We start from the raw sequence: 20,048 nt of genomic DNA, 5'->3' as shown, positions 1-20,048 counted from the left end.
AATTTTAAACCTGGTACCTTTTGCTAGCTATTATTTGTATGTTTCTCTGTCTTATATGTTCTCCCATTTATTTATATTGTAGTCCTGTCATGTAATGTTGTCAATTTAATGTTATATTTAACATTGCCATAGTGCGGGAGATTTGGCTAGCCACAAAACCAGGTTCAACCCACCATTTTTTTTCTTAAAATGTCCTGTACCAAGTCAGGAAAATGGCCATTGTTATATTATAGTTCGTTTCTATGTGTGTTACATTTTAATGTTGTGTTGTAGTTCTCTTATATTTGATGTGTTTCCCTCAGTTTTAGTTTGTAACCCGGATTTGTTTTTTTCTCAATCGATTTATGAATTTCGAACAGCGGTATACTACTGTTGCCTTTATTTATGGGATTAAGGTTATGGTTCGGGTTAGGGATAGGGGTTAATGTATGTTATGGTTAGAGTTTGGGTCAGTGTTTACGGTTAGGTTAAGGGTAGGGCTTATGGTTTAAGATTAACATTTAGGTAACAGATAAAATGATTTGTGTTATGTTTAATGGAGATAAATATACAAACGTTTTGAAAGTTATGAAAATGAAATTACATTTTCCCACTTATTTAGGAAACGTTTTATCCATTTTTAAATTACGCACAATCAGTGAAATTATCGCTTAATTTTTCATTTGAAATTATTTTTTTTTATCTGCAACCAATGTAAAAATAATACGTTTACTTATTCGAAGTAGTCTTCTTTTTGATTGATTGATTGTTGATTGCTTAACGTCCAGTGGCAAATATTTCATGCATGTTCAGGACGAGAACAAATTAACAATAAATACAATAGGTAGGTCCTGTAATAGAGGCCGTTTGGAATGGAAATGAGGGTATAATGGATAGGAGCAGAAATTTAGCCTTGCAACATGCCACCTACGGACCCCTCACTCTTCAGGCATCGGATTTAACGTCCAAATTCTAACCGGACGTGGCTGCGTACTTGATACATCCCGCACAGCTAAACGGACGCCCCACTTTGGCAAGGGTTTTACTGCCGGTCGGAAGAAGACTTGTACACGGGTGTTAAACTGATCGTGGTAATGGCAGTTACCACGACCCCAATATGGCGGAGGCAGAAATTGGTAAAATGGTTATCTGCTAATTTCTCCGTGAATACGTATACGTATTGTTTTCAAGAATTACTCAAACGACAGGTGTGTTCTTGATATCATATTTGGCCCCTCACTCTTCAGGCATCGGATTTAACGTCCACATTCTAACCGGACGTGGCTGCGTACTTGATACATCCCGCACAGCTAAACGGACGCCCCACTTTGGCAAGGGTTTTACTGCCGGTCGGAAGAAGACTTGTACACGGGTGTTAAACTGATCGTGGTAATGGCAGTTACCACGACCCCAATATGGCGGAGGCAGACATTGGTAAAATGGTTATCTGCTAATTTCTCCGTGAATACGTATACGTATTGTTTTCAAGAATTACTCAATCGACAGGTGTGTTCTTGATATCATATTTGGCCGCGTTACCGAAATAATAGCCATCGAAAATTTTAGGAACTCCAAAAAAATATAATCGTAACTTGTGGACAAATAACTTGAAAGATAATCGTAACTGCAGATTATATCAACGATAATAGTAGCTTTGAATTTGATAAAAAAAAAAAATTTCGTCTTAACAACAACCATAGCGATAGTGCTACATCATTTTTTGTGTTGACCACTAACCTCAATGGACGACTAAAATATGGTATGAAATTACTGAGCACACAACTTTTCCATTCATAGAACTGAATCAGAAACTTTAAAAATGAAAATAAGATGTATGATTGCCAATGAAACAACTATCCACCCGAGACAAAAAAAAAAAAAAAACAAAAAAACTACAGATCATTGTATGGCCTTCAACAATGTACAAAACTCAGAGATAGCTAACAGCCACTAAATTACAGGCTCCTGACTTGGGACTATGGGCAGATTGTAGTATTATCAAACATGCTTGTTAGCGCTCTCCTCTGTTTTATGAAGAAGCATCTCTTGTATTCCCAGATTGCTTATTCTTTTATTCTTTTTGTATATATATATGCTCTATTCCATCTTTTGGTAAACCTTTTAATATCTCAATCCCCCCCCCCCCCCCCCCCAAAAAAAAAAAAAATAAATCACAATGTTGACTAGGGAATAGAAATATTGACACCCTTGGTCTTCTTCCAACAGGCAGTAAAACCCTCCTTGCCAAAGTGGGCCCTTTTTGAATTGCGGGATGTATAAATACGCAGCCAAGTCCGGTCAGAATGGGGACGTTTAATACGATAACTCATAAAGAGAATGCCAAGCTCTCTACACGTTAAGAACCCTTACAACAACTCTTTGAGGGGTCCGAAGGTGACCTTTTGCATGGAAAAAATAGTCCCTTCTCAACTTATCCTTATTTTCCAGTGGTAGTCCCAATTTCCCGATCTTCATCTCGGACGACCCATTTTACAAGACATATCTATTGTTAATTTGTACTCGTCCAGATCATGCATGCAATATTTTCCACTGGACCTTAAGCAATCAATCAATCAATTTTATATCTGCTGTCCTAAAAGGCATCCATTTTTTCACGATCAGCAATAATAGTCGAAAGCGCATCTGGAGAAGAACAATTGATATCGTCAATGTTAAAACTACCGCTGGGCCGATACCTTTTGTAAGTGGACTATCAGTTCCCGGGTATATCACTTGCACAGTAGCCTCTACTTAGGTACTAGTATTAAAATACGGATATTTTTTTCGTTGCTAATATAAAAGTTGAAAAAAATTTAAATAAAGGAATTAACTCTTTCATGCAAAGCTCCGATTTCTTGTCCTGATTCGGGTATACTTGAGGTCATTTATGGTTTCATCAGTTCTGATACGTTTGTGTTAGGTTTTGGCCTCGAGCATCACTGAAGAGACATAATATGAGTTGTCTATATACACATCTGTTGCAGTACAGGCACATTAGTACCTTTAATCTTATAACTACTACCGGGTCGACATCCATGTTAGTGAACTGTAAATGCCAGAGGTTATCGCCAGCCCAGTTGCCAGTAACATGGTACTTACACGCAAAAACGGTTATTGATTGATTAAAATTTTGTTATAAAACTAAAAATGATTTAAATTAAAGAACATATCTTCTTCTATAAGTATACAATATACCATCAATATTTATCCTAAATTTTAACTTGTGAAATATATATAGTATATCAACAAAGCAAAAAGTAAATTAGTTTAAGATTCATTTATTCTGGTTACACTATCAAACTTTTAAGCAAGATATAGATATATTCGCCGTCCCCATCAACAGTTAAAGTAACAAATATCACTGATAAATTACTATTATCATGTCCAAATTACGACTATCTGATAGTCCAGTTACGATTATCATATTTAACAAATTTCTTGGAGTTACGATTATCTTCCTTAAATTTTCAATGGCTTATATTTTTGTAACGAGGCCATATATGATATTAAAACACGCACACGAAACAAACCAGTACAGATCAACCTGGCGGCTGAGTTATTCTTTAAAAAACAACACGTATACACGGAGAAGTTAGCAGAAAACGATTATACCAACTTCTGCCCTTGCCATATTTGGATTGTGGTAACTGCAGTTACCACGGACGGTTTAACACCAGTGCTGTAGTGACCATATTTCTATACCCCAGTCACCCCTGGGGGCGTCTTCTTCTTGTACAGGAATATGAGGGTAATTAAAAGGCCATACACAGAGACTGGCAATTATATTCCAAGCCACTGAAAATGCAGCAAATGTATTGCGATCAGCAAGGAATGCAAAGGACCAGTCAATAACAACATGTTTTGTAGACACCATGAATGATGTTATAGACAGCGGTCCAAATCTGAAAGATCACATTGAAATTAGTCTGCAAAATGCAGAAAAAAATTATTTAATAGTCGAAATATTTTCTACAACATAAAAAGTTGTTGTCTGGCTACACCATGTCTGAGTTTTCAGAGCCAATGATACCCGCGTCTCAGCTTGCAAGAAAAAATTTGCTATACTCAGGGTGACTGGGGAATAGAAGTATGGTCACCATTGGTCTTCCTCCGACCGGCAGTAAAACCCTTGCTAAAGTGGGGCGTCCGTTTGGCTGTGCGGGATGTACAAATTTGCAGCCACGTCCGGTCAGAATGGGGACGTTAAAAAGACGTTGTAAAGAGAGTGCCACGCTCTTTGCACGTTAAGAACCCTTGCAACAACTCTTTGAGGGGTCCGTAGGTGACCTGTTGCAAGGCAAAATTTCTGTCCCTATCCAATATACCCTCATTTCCCGTGGCAGTTTAAATTTCTCCGACCTTAATCCCGGACGCCCCTCTTACAGAACCGACCTATTGTATTTATTGTTAATTTGTTCTCGTCCTGAATATGCATGAAATATTTGCCACTGGATGTTAAGCAACCAACAATCAATCAATCAATACTATACCCGGGTTCTATCGTACCGTGCAATGCCATAACTAAAAGCACCAGTTGTACCGCGGAAATGTAGATAGTATGTGAAATTGGACGTGGAGAAACAAGGCCTGAAACCACAGGGTGGCGGTCGTCTGATGTTTATTTTAAACAAACCATCTACTAACAATCTGTCTTTAGAGGAAACTCTTGAGATAATACAAGACTTTCCAAATTTGGGGTGGGTTTTAAGGATAATGAAAATGCAATTAACAACAGTGCAAATATGAACCATCGAAGAAGTTGAAAACAAACAATGACAACGTTCTCTCTGTTTCAACTGATTGACAATTGTATTAATTTGTAAACTTAACTTTTAATTATCATTGATTAAATTTTTGTATTGAATTTTTTCAGATCATTTCAAATTATAAACAATTAAATATATTATTATCATATTTAGGCTAAGTGTGTACTTGAAAATATGTGTAATGCACAGAAAGCAAATAACAATACGTATTTTATTTTTGTTTCCATTTTTTGGGGGTTGGGGGGTGTAATATTTATGCATGATAATAAAATAAAAAAGTTAATATTCTTATTGATCACTCTTTTGAACAATGAACGATGAAGGAAACATATCTTTTGAAAACGAGTACAGTTGTTACAAATAAAAGGTATAGAATTTAAATGAAAATGTGGTATTTTTTTAAGTTAAAACAGGATAACTTAAAATATCGTGTTTTAGTCGTTAGAAATTAAGGAATGTTGTGTGATTGGAAATGAGATACACTTTTTCAACAAGTAAGAAAAGGACTTTGTGTTAATAGTTATACCCCAAAGATTGACTGGGGTACAGAAATACTGTCAGCTCACCCGGTCATTAAAAACCTTCTTAGTTGCACATCCACGAAGATGCATAAACAACAGCCCCGTTCGATAGGAATGGGATTTAAATCTGTCGTCTATATATATAGCTAGTTTAAGATTGAGCGTCATTCTCACACTCCTTGCAACAATTCTTTGGGGTCCGAATAGCCAAGAAGTGTGTGCCACTGGACGTTTAACATTAACAATCAATCACTGTAATCTGATTTATTTCTTTTTGTATAGCCCTTGCGCAGGAATATTACATTTTAGAAAACAGAGGTCTTCAAAATACCAATGCCCTTAGGAGTAAAGTACATACCAAGCGAACTATAAACCAATTTACAGAGAAGACAAAACTGTAGTATAATCTTATGTGTCACATTAAAAAGATATATAGTGAACTGAAGTGACAATGTAGATATATTCAACTGACCGGATGGTTCGGGTACAAAAGTATAGTAAAAATAGTTTACCTCATTACTGAGAACAAACTATTTGATTTCATGCAATTAATGATTTTATCTTATATTTAGGTAAAAGGAAATTCAATATGAGAAACAACTTAACGTACACAAATCAATTCCAAGCACTCAAAAATTTACAAGAAGACTGTTAAGAATGTTGGAATAACCGTTTCACAGATGATATCGGATATGTTCCTTATGTCGTAACTACAATACCCTTCCCTTTTCACGAATGTGACTTACCGAATTAGACTATTTACCGGATTTGTAATAACATAAGCAACACGACGGGTGCCACATGTGGAGCAGGATCTGCTTACCCTTCCGGAGCACCTGAGATCACCCCCAGTTTTTGGTGGGGTTCGTGTTGCTTAGTCTTTAGTTTTCTATGTTGTGTCATCTGTACTATTATTTGTCTGTTTGTCTTTTTATTTTTGGCCATGGCGTTGTCAGTTTGTGTTCGATTCAGTTTGTGTTCGATCTATGAGTTTGACTGTCCCTCTGGTATTTTTTGTCCCTCTTTTAAGATAAGAGAAGGATTTAAAAAATGAATATCCTTAATATCCATGAATGGTAAGAGCTGAAAGTGAATAATTTTGCTCAAGACCGGATGTAAATGAATAATCTGCAATGCAATACATACTGCAAAAAATAATTGTGTACAAAAGTGAAAATAAATTTTAGTGTGAAAATATAAATTGGTTGTACATTGGTCGACCTACCTATTGAATATAATGTTGATTTGTTATTTTCCTATATACGCATGAAAAATTTGTCATTGGACGTTAAACAAACAAAAATCATTTAGCTTTGATCATGTTCACTTTTTGTATGCTGCTTTAATTAAAAAAACTGTAAATTGTATTGCCTATTTGGTTAAATGTATTCTAAAGGAATGAAACAATAACATTAAACCAACGCTTGAAAGTAGATGGAGTAGAACATGAAAAAAACATATCTAAAAGATTAGAGAATAACTATATTTAACACGTATTACTTTATTTCAATATGATAAACAAAATTAATTGAAATAATCTTCATCTCAGTTGAAGGATTGAATTCAATTTGAAATGTTTCTCTTTTGTACACAAATCAAAATGCTAGACTCAAGAAATTTGGTGTGTAATTTACAACCGTTCTTTTATTAAAATGATAGGGTAAGTATTAGATACAATACAAAGGTAACAAAGAAACAGGCCGGTAACAAGCGTTGCCGGATAGTTTTTCTGCACGAGTAGTCAGGTGAAGGTCCGAGGCGATAGCCGAGGACCTTGACCTGACTACGAGTGCAGAAAAACTATTCGGCAGTTTGTTTCCGGCCTGTTTTTTGTTACCTTTGTTTTGTATCTGACTTGTACGACGTTTCAAGAAAGAAGTAGTACATTTTGCATGTAGAAGAGGTAGCAAAATTTAACAGATTCGAAACTTAAATGGCCATATACCAGTTAATGTAAGTTACAGTAAGACAGTTTAAACACACTTTTTTTTCAATTCCCTTCATCCTATAGTTTTTTCTAAAGAAATTCAAGAATCTAATAATTTCATAAAAAAAGAACCATGTGAAGTAAAAGATGAATGTCGTACATATTTGAGACTTTTAAAAATGCATCTTCGCAAGTAAGTAATGTATGAAAAAGATTTCAGAGGTAAGCAAGCTAACATTTGATTTTTATTTGGGGGAAAACGGAAAGGGGGTCTGGGGGTTAATATAAATTTAAAATAAACAGGCTTGATTCTTTTTTGTTGAAAACATGCAGGATGTGTCATTCCATTCCCCCATTCCGCCTTAAAAAAATAATAAAAATCGTAAGTTTGCTCCCAAATATATAAATTCAATAACAATATAAAAAGAATGAATTTCCTATTTCATTAGTGAATGAAATGGTACGAAAAAATCGATTTTGTCTTGTTAAAATCACCAATATAGGCATATATTTTGGATTTTTAAAAAAAAAATTATGCTTATAGGTTTTTATATATGTCTCTAATAGTGTTGGTCAGGATCAAACACGTGTCACAATATGATCCAATCGCAGCTTACCGTCCAAAATTGGTGACATAAGTTGAATGATTTTCATCAAGATTTGCTGCCTATTTGAACATGTATTACACGGACACTTTTTATTTATAGGATCAATCGTGCATTGGTGAGTTGAAAGGGATTTTATCTTTTGATTAGATTTGATTTTTTTATATATATTTCCTGTCTTTTTTATTGAAATATAAACGTCGGTATCAGCATTTCTTTACTTTCAGCATTGTCCAGAATACTATTCATGTCCATTTATTGAAAAAATAAATACATTTACGGACCGACCTTTAGCTACAAAAGGGGGGTATGTTTTTTTTTCTGAGTAAGAAAATGATTTAGTTTATCAACGCTATCACCCAAATATTTTTTTTTCGAAATTAGCACTTTTATATACGGTATTCGCAAAATCAGGAATCAGAACATTATTTTGTCATCTGATTGACCACAATATATTTTTTTCTCATAAAATTGGGGATCAGAATATTTTTTTAGGAAAAAACATAACTCCCCTTTTGAAGTTAAATGGTCAATCCCTTAGTGTACTGATATGAATAGTAATATACTGGAATTGTTTGAAAAAAATATAGTTATTGAAGCCAACGTAAATATTTTAATGAAAAAGACAAGAAATATGTCGGTGAAACAAAAAGTTCAAATCTAATTGAAATTTAAAGTGCCCATGAACTCACTGATCATGCACGAGTGATTCTATTCATAAAAAGTGTCCGTGTAACAACTAAAAAGTGTCCGTGTATCATCTAAAAAGTGTCCGTGTAACACCCGTTAATGTACTGTTTTTCTATAGCTCTGCTGGGGGCAAAGTCGTACAAATCAGTTTAATTGTTTTCTGTTTCTTGTATTTCATATCAATGTTACGACTTTTTATACTTAAGGAAAGCTCAACCCAATTACTTGATATTTCGAATTCAGAATTTGTTCATGCCATGAAAATGTCAATGTCAATTAATAATTGCTTTATGTGCATGAATATGGTAACAAGCAGACGTGGTATGTTTTTCAATGATATAACTTTCCATTATTTTACAAAAGGCATGGTTGTTATCAAAAAGAGCCATGTGAAAAGGTAACCTTTAAAAGGTCCCCGAATGATAAAATGTGAAAATACTGAATAGACGAAGAGAATTGCCTGATTTATGATAAAATGATAAATATATAAGACAGACAGTAACCAAAAACCACAGCATTATCTATCATCATTGTTTATCTAGGCATGTTTCAAATTAGATCCAAAAAATATTTTTTAAACCAATGGCTGTTTCTACATATTTGTACACCCCTGACTTTCCAATGTTTGGGTTTGAGCATATCTATTGAAGGTAAATACAGAAATGCAATTCTGACACACGGAAGGTTTTTTTCGTTTGTAGTTCATGTTGACTTTAAAGAGTCATGGTTGTTAGAAGAATTTATATGTATTTTTATTCAATGAATTGTTGTCTGACACAATACTTCCAGCCTATGTAAATGAGACTGGAAATCATAAAGCACCAAATGTTGATAAAGCACAAAATTAATATCCTGTAGGAAAAGCGCAAATGTCAATTTGAAAAACCGTAATCGTCCCGCGCCGTCCGAGACACTGGTGTAGCAGTAAAACAATACAATAAGCTGTCATCAACAGTTGAAAGGGGGATATACTCATCAGATCAGTATAAAACACTCAGCAAATTACAACAATAAAAAACAGCGTTCCAATGTCTATTGGTCAATTTCACGCCCCGTCATATACTGACGAATCATTATTTTTGTTGGGATACCAATTTTCGTTGATTTCTTGGGTATGACAAATACTCTATAGGCTTGTATACAGACTTTCAAAACCACGAAATACAATATCCATAAAAAGCTTTGTTTTCCTCATTTTAAAAAAAAATCCACAGTATATTATAATCATTAAAAGAGAGGCGAAAGATACCAAAGGGACATTAAAACTCATAAGTCGAAAATAAACTGAAAACGTCATTGCTGCAAAAGAAAAAGACCAGACAAACAACAGTACACAAAATACAACGTAACGAACTAAAGACTGAACAACACGTACCCATCAAAAACTGGGGGTGATCTCAGGTGATCCGGAAGGGTAAGCAGATCCAGCTCAACATGTGGCACCCGTCATGTTGCTCATGTAAGTACAAATCCGGTGATAAGTCTAATTCGGTATATGTCCCAATCGAGGAAAAGGGGACGGGACAATTGGACCATATCCGTCGATATCTGTGAAACAGATATGCCATAACGATCAACCAATTAAATAGCTCAAAATGGTTTAGACCCCTCAATCCTTAACATAATATACTAGTAGTCTAAATTGCTTTGATAAACAATTTCTAGGTCTTTCACCTAAGGTGTTGTCCCTGGAGGCATGCCTTGCTCCTGCATACACTTAATTGTTAAACAGCTGAAAAATTGTTCATATCTCCAACCCGTAACCATATATATTCTAAATTGTCATGACAGGACATTTTAGTACACTTAACGTCATGTGGGCATCATGGCCTTCGCCCCTCCACGGTAATTCTTAAATGTATCTTAATCTGTTCAGATCCCTACCCCTAAACTGTCAGGCAAGGACTTTTTAAGTGCACCTTAAATTTTGTCCCTACCCTTAAGAGTGACTGGGGAATAGAAAAATGTTCACTTAGGTCTTCTTCCGACGGGGAGTAAAACCCTCGCCAAAGTGGGGCGTCCGTTTGGCTGTGCGGATGTATCAAGTACGCAGTCACGTCCGGTCAGAATGGGAAAGCTAGATCCGATGCTTCGTGTAGAGAGTGTGACACGCTGTTTGCACGTTAAGAACCCTTGGGACAACTGAAAAAAAGAATTCCCAACCATTTACCTAATACCGTATATCGGTTTGTTTGAGTGTGTTTTATATTCGCTTTGTTCGCGACAGCTTAGAAAACGCAAAAAAATATGACAACGCGTGAATTTTCCTGCATATTCGAACACGTATCGCTGTTTACGTTTCATACATTTTACTGTTATTTATAAGGTATAAACAATAGACATGTAACTGTTATACCATCACAAAAATGATCAAAACCTTATTTTTTTGTTATCATTGGCGATGTACATAATTTAGTTTCCTTGAATGATCCCCGAATTATATGTATTTGTAGTACTCGTATTTTGTTGTTACTGAATCTCTGTCAGTAAATAAAGTTTATGTTAACATCCGAATTATAACATACTGCAGTGATTTTTCGCGTGTATTTTCCCAATCAGCGAAAAAAAATCACATTAAAAATTTAACCTGCTTTATGTTAACATCCGAATTATAACATACTGCAGTCATTTTTCGCGTGTATTTTCCCAATCAGCGAAGAAAATACACAGTAAAAATTTAACCTGCCCATTTTGTATTCAAATCGCGAGAAAACCCCGATACAAAATTATACTTTTATTTGCCATTTTTAGTACTTGAACATGTTGAATGTGTTTCTTTCGCCTTTTCTTTTTTGTACTTACTTCAAGTCAATATTTGAAAAAAAACTTGACTTTCATTCCTTCAAAGATCATTTAAATATATGCGGTCAATAAAGAAACAAAATTAGGAATGATTCAGTTGAACTGTTAGTCCCTTGGGTATCATCAGCTCAGTAGTTTGTGCTTCGGTACTGAAATATACTTATTTGAAATTCCCGTTCATCAATTAAGAATTAAAAATGAAACCAAGGTTTGCACTCCCTTGATTCAAATTTAATCTTGGAAGAATTTGGTAACTCTGTTCAGGTCCTTTTTTGTCATATAGCACCTAACGTTGCAGTGTATTTATGCATCCCTGTCTTTCAGGGCTTGGGGTTTGTGTTGAAGGTATATTAAGAAAAGCTCTTGGACGCTTTATTTAGAGTACAACACCTCTCTGAATAGCGAGGCAAGATATTAAAAGAAAGGTACTATTTTGTTGCAGATACTCATTTAACTTGTTACATCATTTTATTTAAAATTTATTTTAAACTTCGTAATTCTTTCCCTTGAAATGAGAATCGATTATCTTTCTGTTCCATTAGGTTAAAATTGTTGACAATTGGATTTTTGGGAACATGATGTTATTTTCCATGAAATTTATCCAGTTCTTTTCTGCTTCTGCGCAATGTTATTAATTTATATTATTTTACTTTAAGGATGAATTTCGCACCTACTCATCATTAACATGGTCTTAATTGTAAATTAACTGTTTACAAAACTTTGAATTTTTTCGAAATACTAAGAATTTTCTACCCCAGGAATAGATTACCTTAGCTGTATTTGGTAAAAACTCTCAGAATTAATGGTTTTCATTGCTCTTCAACGTCGTACTTTATTTGGCCTTCTTAACCTTTTTGATTCGAGGGACATTGATGAATCTTTTGTGAACGAAATGCACGTCTGGCGTACAAAATTTTAATACTGGTGTCGATGATGAGTTTATCTGCATGATTTTTCATAAATAAATGAATAAATCTGTAATCTTACAGAAATATTTATATATTGATACCCTTAGAAGAAAATAACTGTATCAAATAAACACATGAATAGAACTTGACAATACTGATATTATCGTGTACATCAAATAGTAAAAAAAATCTATGAAGTGAATGAAATTGACATGCATATATTCAATAAGTGAATTTTCCAATGCAATCGCATTGTGAAAAAAAATATAACAGGAATAATTTACCTCATCACTGAGAACAAAACATTTAATTTGCCACTGTAGACTATTTTTTTTCTTCATATTTCGTAATATGGAAATTAAACAGCAAAACAAACTTAAGTTTTGATTGTACTTGTCAATCACTAAATTTTCTAGTGCAACCATATTGAAAAGTATACCAGAAAGAATCGACTTCATTACAGAGAATAAAACATTCAATTTTCGGCTACAGACTATCTCATTTCTTCATATTTCGTAACATGGAAATTCAATATGATGACGAACGTAAGTTTTTATTTTACGTCCAATACTGAAATCAACTCAAAACATGACAGCAAATTACATTAAAGCAAAATGCACTTTTATATTCACTAAGGCCTTGTCTAATTTGTTTGATACTTATGCAATTGTTGCTTTGCAAACGAATTCAATTCGATAAATTTTATCAGTTTAAGAAAAAAAGAATTATAATTTGAAATCCTGCAAGCGTTTATTTGCATTTGCATGAAAGAAAAACAAATAATGCAACTCAAATAAACTGATTACATATCTTTCAAAACTAAGTATGAAGGTCGTACAGTTAATGTAAACCACCTCATTAAACTCTGGATGATAGTTGTCTCATTGATTATCATACCACATTTTATTTTATATGGGTTTATATTTTGGGTCAATAATGTTATATAACATGTGCGGATTTGATGCAAGAAATGTGGACAAAAACGAAGATCATTAAATTTTAATTACCAGTTTTATAGTATTCTTTCGTTCATATTACCATAAAATGATATGTAGTCATTTTGTTTAAAACTAAGAATACTATATTACGTATTTATTCTATAAATTACCATGGGTATGACAATCAGTCGTGCAAAAACTTTAAGTTTTTGGATGATTTCTTTTCAAAGGAAGGGGTCTCATTTATTAACCTGGTCCCGGTTGTTCAACTTTTGAGTCGAACGCTGTCATTGAAAAATAATAAACACATTGTTAATTTTTTAACGTATTATTTTTTCGTAAAATTTAACGATACGCTAAACAGTTGTTAACTTCTAGAAAATCGTACCCAGCTTTAGACCTTCGTTAAAGACTTAATGGGTTATTATTTCAAAATGGCTGCCCTTATAGTTTTAGCTAGACAAGGAAAAGAAAGAATTTTTGAGAAAATGTCTCCAACCTGACAATTTGACTGATGTTGAAATGAAGGCTAGATACAGGTTTGGAATGGAGTCTATTGCCTTCATTTGCAATCTTCTGGAAGAAAAACTAAGCAGATCGACATCAAAGACAATTGCATTAACAGGGGAGCAGCAAGTTTGCAGATCTTTGGTATTTTATGTCTCTGGGTCATTCCTGTAAGTTATTGGCGATATCATGGGGTATGACAAGGCAACAGTCTCCAGAGCGGTGAATGTTGTAACAAATGTTTTGCTGGACGTTACAGACAACTTCATTCGTTGGCCAACAGACGCTGTTTACAAAAACAGAATGCAATGTGGTTTTCACAGTCGTAGGAACTTTCCAAATGTTTTAGAGTGCATGCATCAATTGCCTGAATGCGAGAATACAGGGCCTACAGAAGAAGAGACAGCTTGTGTCAAAAGAAAGGGACACAACAGTAAATATGCAGGCTGTGTGTGATTATGAAGGTACTGATTTAATTTGGTAATCTCAAAATTGTGTATCTCCTCTTTGTTCATTTGGTTACCAAAATGAGCATCCCTCTTGTCGGTAACACGTATAGGAAAGCTCAGAAGGTAGGCGAGGGTGGAATGTTCATAGCAGCTAGAAGCGACTTCATTACAACAGAGGTTAACACAATCAATGATTGCGAAATAGCGTTGGCAACACTTACTATCCAAGGCAGCTATCCAGTACACATTGATTTCTACTAAAGAAGACCTTGAAGTAAAATCAATTGATATGATGGAGGAACAAGTGAAGTCCATTCAACAAATAACATCAAGGGAACAGACCACGTATTATTCTAGGAGGTGCATTGAATTTGCCAGATATTAACATGGATAACGCCACTGTCAACACGAGCCCACTGTATGGAAAAGCGATAAATACAAACTTGCGGAGATAATAACAGAAATGACTTTTTTTCAAATGTGAAAAGAACCCATCAGAGGAAAAAAGCATATTATACCTGATGTTTACCACCAACCAAGGACTTGTAGAAAGAACACAAATAACCCCCAAAGGTGACTGGGGATAAAATGTGTATACTACAGGTCATCTCTCGACCGGCAGTAAAACTCTTGCAAAAGTAGGACGTCGGTTTAGCTGAGTGGGATGTACAAGTACGCATCCACGTCCAGTCAGAATCGGGATGTTAAATGCGATGCCTCGTGTAGAGAGATTGCCACGCTCGCTGTACGTTAAGAACCATTGCAAGGGGTCTGTAGGTGGCCTGTTGCAAGGCCAAATTTCTGTCCCTATCCAATTTACCTTTAATTTTTAAGGGGCAGCCTAAATTTCCCCTATTTTACAAGACCTACCAACCTATTGTATTTATTGTTAATTTGTTCTCGTCCTGAACATGCATGAAATATTTGCCACTGGACGTTAATCGACAATCAATCAATCAAATACAGCCCGGAAGAAGCGACCATGAAATTGTGATTACAGATATCAACATAACAGCAAGCGCTTAAAGAAAAAAAAAAGAAATGTCTATATTTATAAAAAAAAAAGCTAACATGAATAATCTTCATAATGAAATTGACCATGCCTTTCCAGATCATCTGAAGATAAAGACAATTTAACAAACACAGTAGTAACGAACTGGAACTCTTTCAAAAACACCATCGTAAACAGTGTAAACAAACATGTCCCTCAGAAAACCGTCAGTGGAAGACAGGATGGATCATCAATGACGACCAAAAGTACATTTAGAAACTCGTTTTCAATCAGCAATTGTTATAGCAGTGGCAATTGAAATTTATTCCAGTCCAAAACACAAGACCCTGAGTGGAGGTTGAAAATAATGTCCCCTATATATAACCAAGGTAACTCCATGCAAATACAGGAATTTAAAGCTAATAAATGAATATAACACTTTATAAACTTCGTGCGTCCAACGCTTTTCTCAAAACTACCTTTATCAGGAAAGAGATGTATAAATACGTAGAAACGTTAGAAAATATACTTACCAAAATAGACCTAATAAAACAATCTGTAAGTAATGTTTTTTTTTTTAGGGGGGTGCATTTTGTGCTAGCCGTCACTTTTTAACCAGATCGCGGATCTGTATGGGAAAATCAAGTTCAGGCACATACAAAATGAGGCGGGGTTAAACTAGTTAGATGGCGCCAAACCCTCCCCTTAATCTGGGACACTGGTGTAACAGCACACAACAAGAACACACTCTACAAAAAAAATAAACGAAAATCAACTGTTATAAACAGCAAGAAACAACAACCACTTATTTACAGGCTCCTGACTTGGGACAGGCACATATAGAATGTGGCGGGGTTAAACTAGTTTGAAGGCGCCAACCCTCCCCTAACCTAGGACAGTGGTGTAACAGTACAACATAAGAACAAACTATCAAAATCAGTTGTAAAAAGCTTAACTCATCAGATAGATACAAATAGAAATACATCTAACAAAAACACAGAGTGAACGTGGACGGGTACTTGTACATCCAAACAACAAAAAGGACACTAAGAACAGATCTGAGAGTACTCGCAGTTACTGACAGCTAGTTCAAAGCCAATAACAAATAATAAAAAAAAAATCATGCATCTAAGACTGACTTATCAATCAGTACACATCCAACATCCAAATGGATTTAGTGTAAAGACGTCATAAACAAGTCAGAGAAAAACATGACCTTGTGCAATGCCAATACACAGGTATCGACAGATTATAGAGCCATGAATGTGCATATGTTCATAATAATATTTAGTTTGATTTTAATTTACTGATGACAAAATCAGTATTAATACCAATAAAACAATATTCACAAATCTAATTACGATGTTGAAATGGTAATCTTTAAGAATAAGTTTATTTACAGGATCGATAAGCTTACCCGGATCGTTTCTAAATTTCCGGGCTCGGTTAACAACATCTCCGTAAAAATGAGGATGTGCTATCCAGTTTGAAATAAGTTTTCTACAAGGCTTTTACTGCCGGACTGACAAAGTCCAGAGACAGGCATAGTCAATTCCACAGATAATAACAGTAGAAATAATAATTATGAAAGTATCGTTTAAATATATTCATAGCAATGAGATGTATTAATAAAATCGATCAGCTTTAATAGTGCTATTTTTTGTATGTTGCTAGCCAATAATACATATTTACTGATGACCAAAAAGAAATATGCCAAATGAATAAAACAGGGTACTGTGGATTCATTTATTTTCGTAGTTACCAATTTTCGTGGATTGATGAAAACTTGCATTTTCGTGGATATTTGATTTCGTGGTTTTTCAAAAGTCTGCATTAATTTATATACAAAATTTGTAATTCGTTGGACATTTGAATTTGTGGTTCCTGGGTAACCACGAAATCCACGAAAATTGGTATCCGACGAATAATAATGAATTCACAGTATATTAAACATTAGTTGAAACTAATATAATACAAGTGTTTAGTGACACATAATACATACTAACTGATGACCAAGAAGTGATATTCCAAATGAATAAAACAGGGTATATTAAACATTCTAATATGACGTCCTATTATCGTCAACCAGTATAATCACAATATATCTACCTTTAGCGCAAACGCAGTAATACACAAAAACGGTTGTTCCGCGTTACGACCAACTTATTTATACTACCAGATATTCTCAATTTTCTACATCAAAACCCCAAGTTTACGTAGGCCAAGATTCAGATACAATATATTTATCTCTATTATACAGCAAAATAAACAAATCAGTCCATTTCAATTTATTTAGTCATGGTTAAATTGCATAAAACGAAAATTCCGCGAAATGATGTTATTGTCTTGGCATGGCAACGAAACAAGGTGACGTCACAAGTATGTTTTCGTAAACAAAAAATCAAATGTAAATACCGGGCGTTTTAAAGCTTCTTGTACGCCTCAGAACGAATAAAATTACATTGGAACAAAATATATAAGTGAAAAAAGCGATTAAAAAAAAAATCATTGAATTATATAATATTACTAATATTATCAAAATTAGGTAAACGGAACAGCCAAAACAATATCGTATGTATAGGGCTTTCACGTTTAACAAAATTACCGAATTTGTCCTATTAGAATCGAAATAATTCATGGCAGCCGTAGATTTGTTTTCATTTAACCATGGGATAACGCTCAGGGTAAAATAATCGAATATAAATGCCCAACCCATGGTTAAATGAAAACAAATCTACGGCTAACGCTCAGGGTAAAATAATCGAATATAAATGCCCAACTCATAGTTAAATGAAAACAAATCTACGGCTCGCTAACGCTCAGGATAAAATAATCGAATATGAATGCCCAACCCATGGTTAAATGAAAACAAATCTACGGCTGCCATGGATTATTTCTTAAACAGTTGAAACTAATGTAATACAAGTGTTTAGGTGACAGAAAAGAATACATAGAAAATTACATTATTTCAGTTAAAATATTAAAACAAGTTAAATTTAGCTCTTTTAAATTGAAGGATTGGACTTCTGTTTAGTCAGCACACAACCCAAAATGTTTTTTTACAAGAAAACACCAACTAATTTCAAATCTGTCTTTCAACTTGACGATACAGTTTACCATTTTAATTCTGTTTTTGAGGAACTACCTTTAATGTTACATTTTATTTCTTTCACATTTTTTCGATAACAAAAATGTTTCTTTTCCGTGAAGCTTAATACAATTGTGTAAAAATCCAATAATAAACCACCTTTGGTATTCAGAATTTCAAAATTTGTTCTTGCAATGAAAATGACAATCAGTAGTTTTTCAGGACATTAACAGCAAATTGAATGACTGAAAAAGTACACTTTCTGCTTTTTTATATGTGCATACGTGCACTTCCTGCTTTTTTGATAAAAGTACACTTTCTTCTTCATTTTTGAACATCTATATACAGTTTTCATACTAAGTACTGTAATAGTGCTGGTCTTTTAATACATTTATGGAACTAAAGCTACGTACTGTATAAAAATTATACAAGACTTCAATGTGAATAAACACAATAAGGGTAATCGACCATGACGTCTTTGGGACAGCAATATACAGACATAAATGACCAAAATATATCTGGATGTCATCACACATTCTTGAATATTAAACATGTGTCTGTATAATATGTCATGCTCTATATTACCGGAAGCCAAACACAAGTGAGAAATAATTAAAAAGAAATAATGATCTGTCATCAAGAACATTATGATATGACATGCTGTAAATAACACTGGTCCAAAACAAGTTGTGAATGAATTAAAACAGAAGACCCGTAATCAAAAACAAACTCCAAATAACAAAATAAAATGTGATAAGACAAGGTTCCCGACCCTGGAAGATGCATGAATATTTTCCGTGGTCTCCAAACTCCGCTTAAAATCCCTACGAACAGAAGATCGTTTTCTTTTAACATATTTAATCAATCATTTTAAATTCAGTTTTTTCATCTTGTAGGTTTAATTAGAGATGATTGCAAATTGGACGTTTGTCTCATCGATAGCAAGTAACAGCGTTAGTTTAATGAAGGCAACAGTAGTTTATTGATCTGTCAATCTAAAAAAATTACTATGCAGAAAAATAAAGGTACCAAAACAAACTGAGGGAATCGCATGAACTCAAAAAGAACGAAACCGTTTACGTCGACTGCTTTAGGTCCATAACACGCCATACGAATCCGCAGTCAGTCAAAATGTCACAATCGATAAAATTTCAGATTAGAACATTTTTCTGGTATTTTAAGATCTAAGAAGGCGAACACATATTTCTTGTGAGTTAAGACACAGACGTATCGTATCGGTCAACCAATTCATGATGGTAGTCATACAAGTTTTGTAGTGTCAATATCAGTCGTTCTTCCTCATAGCTCTATTGAATAAGTTTTTTTTGTAATTATTAGGAGCACATCCGCACTAATGGACCCCGTATAGTGTGAACATGTATCGGCGTAACGTATCTATATTTAACTGCTACCAAGAAAAGAAGAAAATATAAAACACTATGTTTTCTTATTTTCTTGGTGCGTCAACAGCGCTATTCTAAATTTACCTATTGTTAATATTAGATTTAATTACTTTTGAAGTGTCAAAATTTCGTTGGAAGGACTTGATAAATTGGATGCTAATATTGCTGATTTCGAATATGTTCAAAGTTCTGATTTTTCTACCCTCATAATCTCATCAAGAAAATATCGCACACCCAATCAAAAAGTCAGAATGCGAATATATATGTTCAAACTCTTTTAGGTCATTTTTTAGTAACAACAAACAAAAGAACTATGTCAATTGGACCTGCTTTGATACGATAACTGCCCTTGAATTTTTACTAGATAACATTTGTGTTCGCTATGGAGATTCCGTATATCGTCAAGTTATCGGAATTCCAATGGGGACTAACTGTGCACCACTTATTGTGGACCTGTTTCTGTATTGTTATGAG

This window comes from Mytilus californianus, unplaced genomic scaffold (genome assembly GCF_021869535.1).
Source record: "Mytilus californianus isolate M0D057914Y unplaced genomic scaffold, xbMytCali1.0.p SCAF_14, whole genome shotgun sequence".
NCBI classification, from domain to species: Eukaryota; Metazoa; Mollusca; class Bivalvia; order Mytilida; family Mytilidae; genus Mytilus; species Mytilus californianus.
This window is presented reverse-complemented; position numbering follows the sequence as displayed.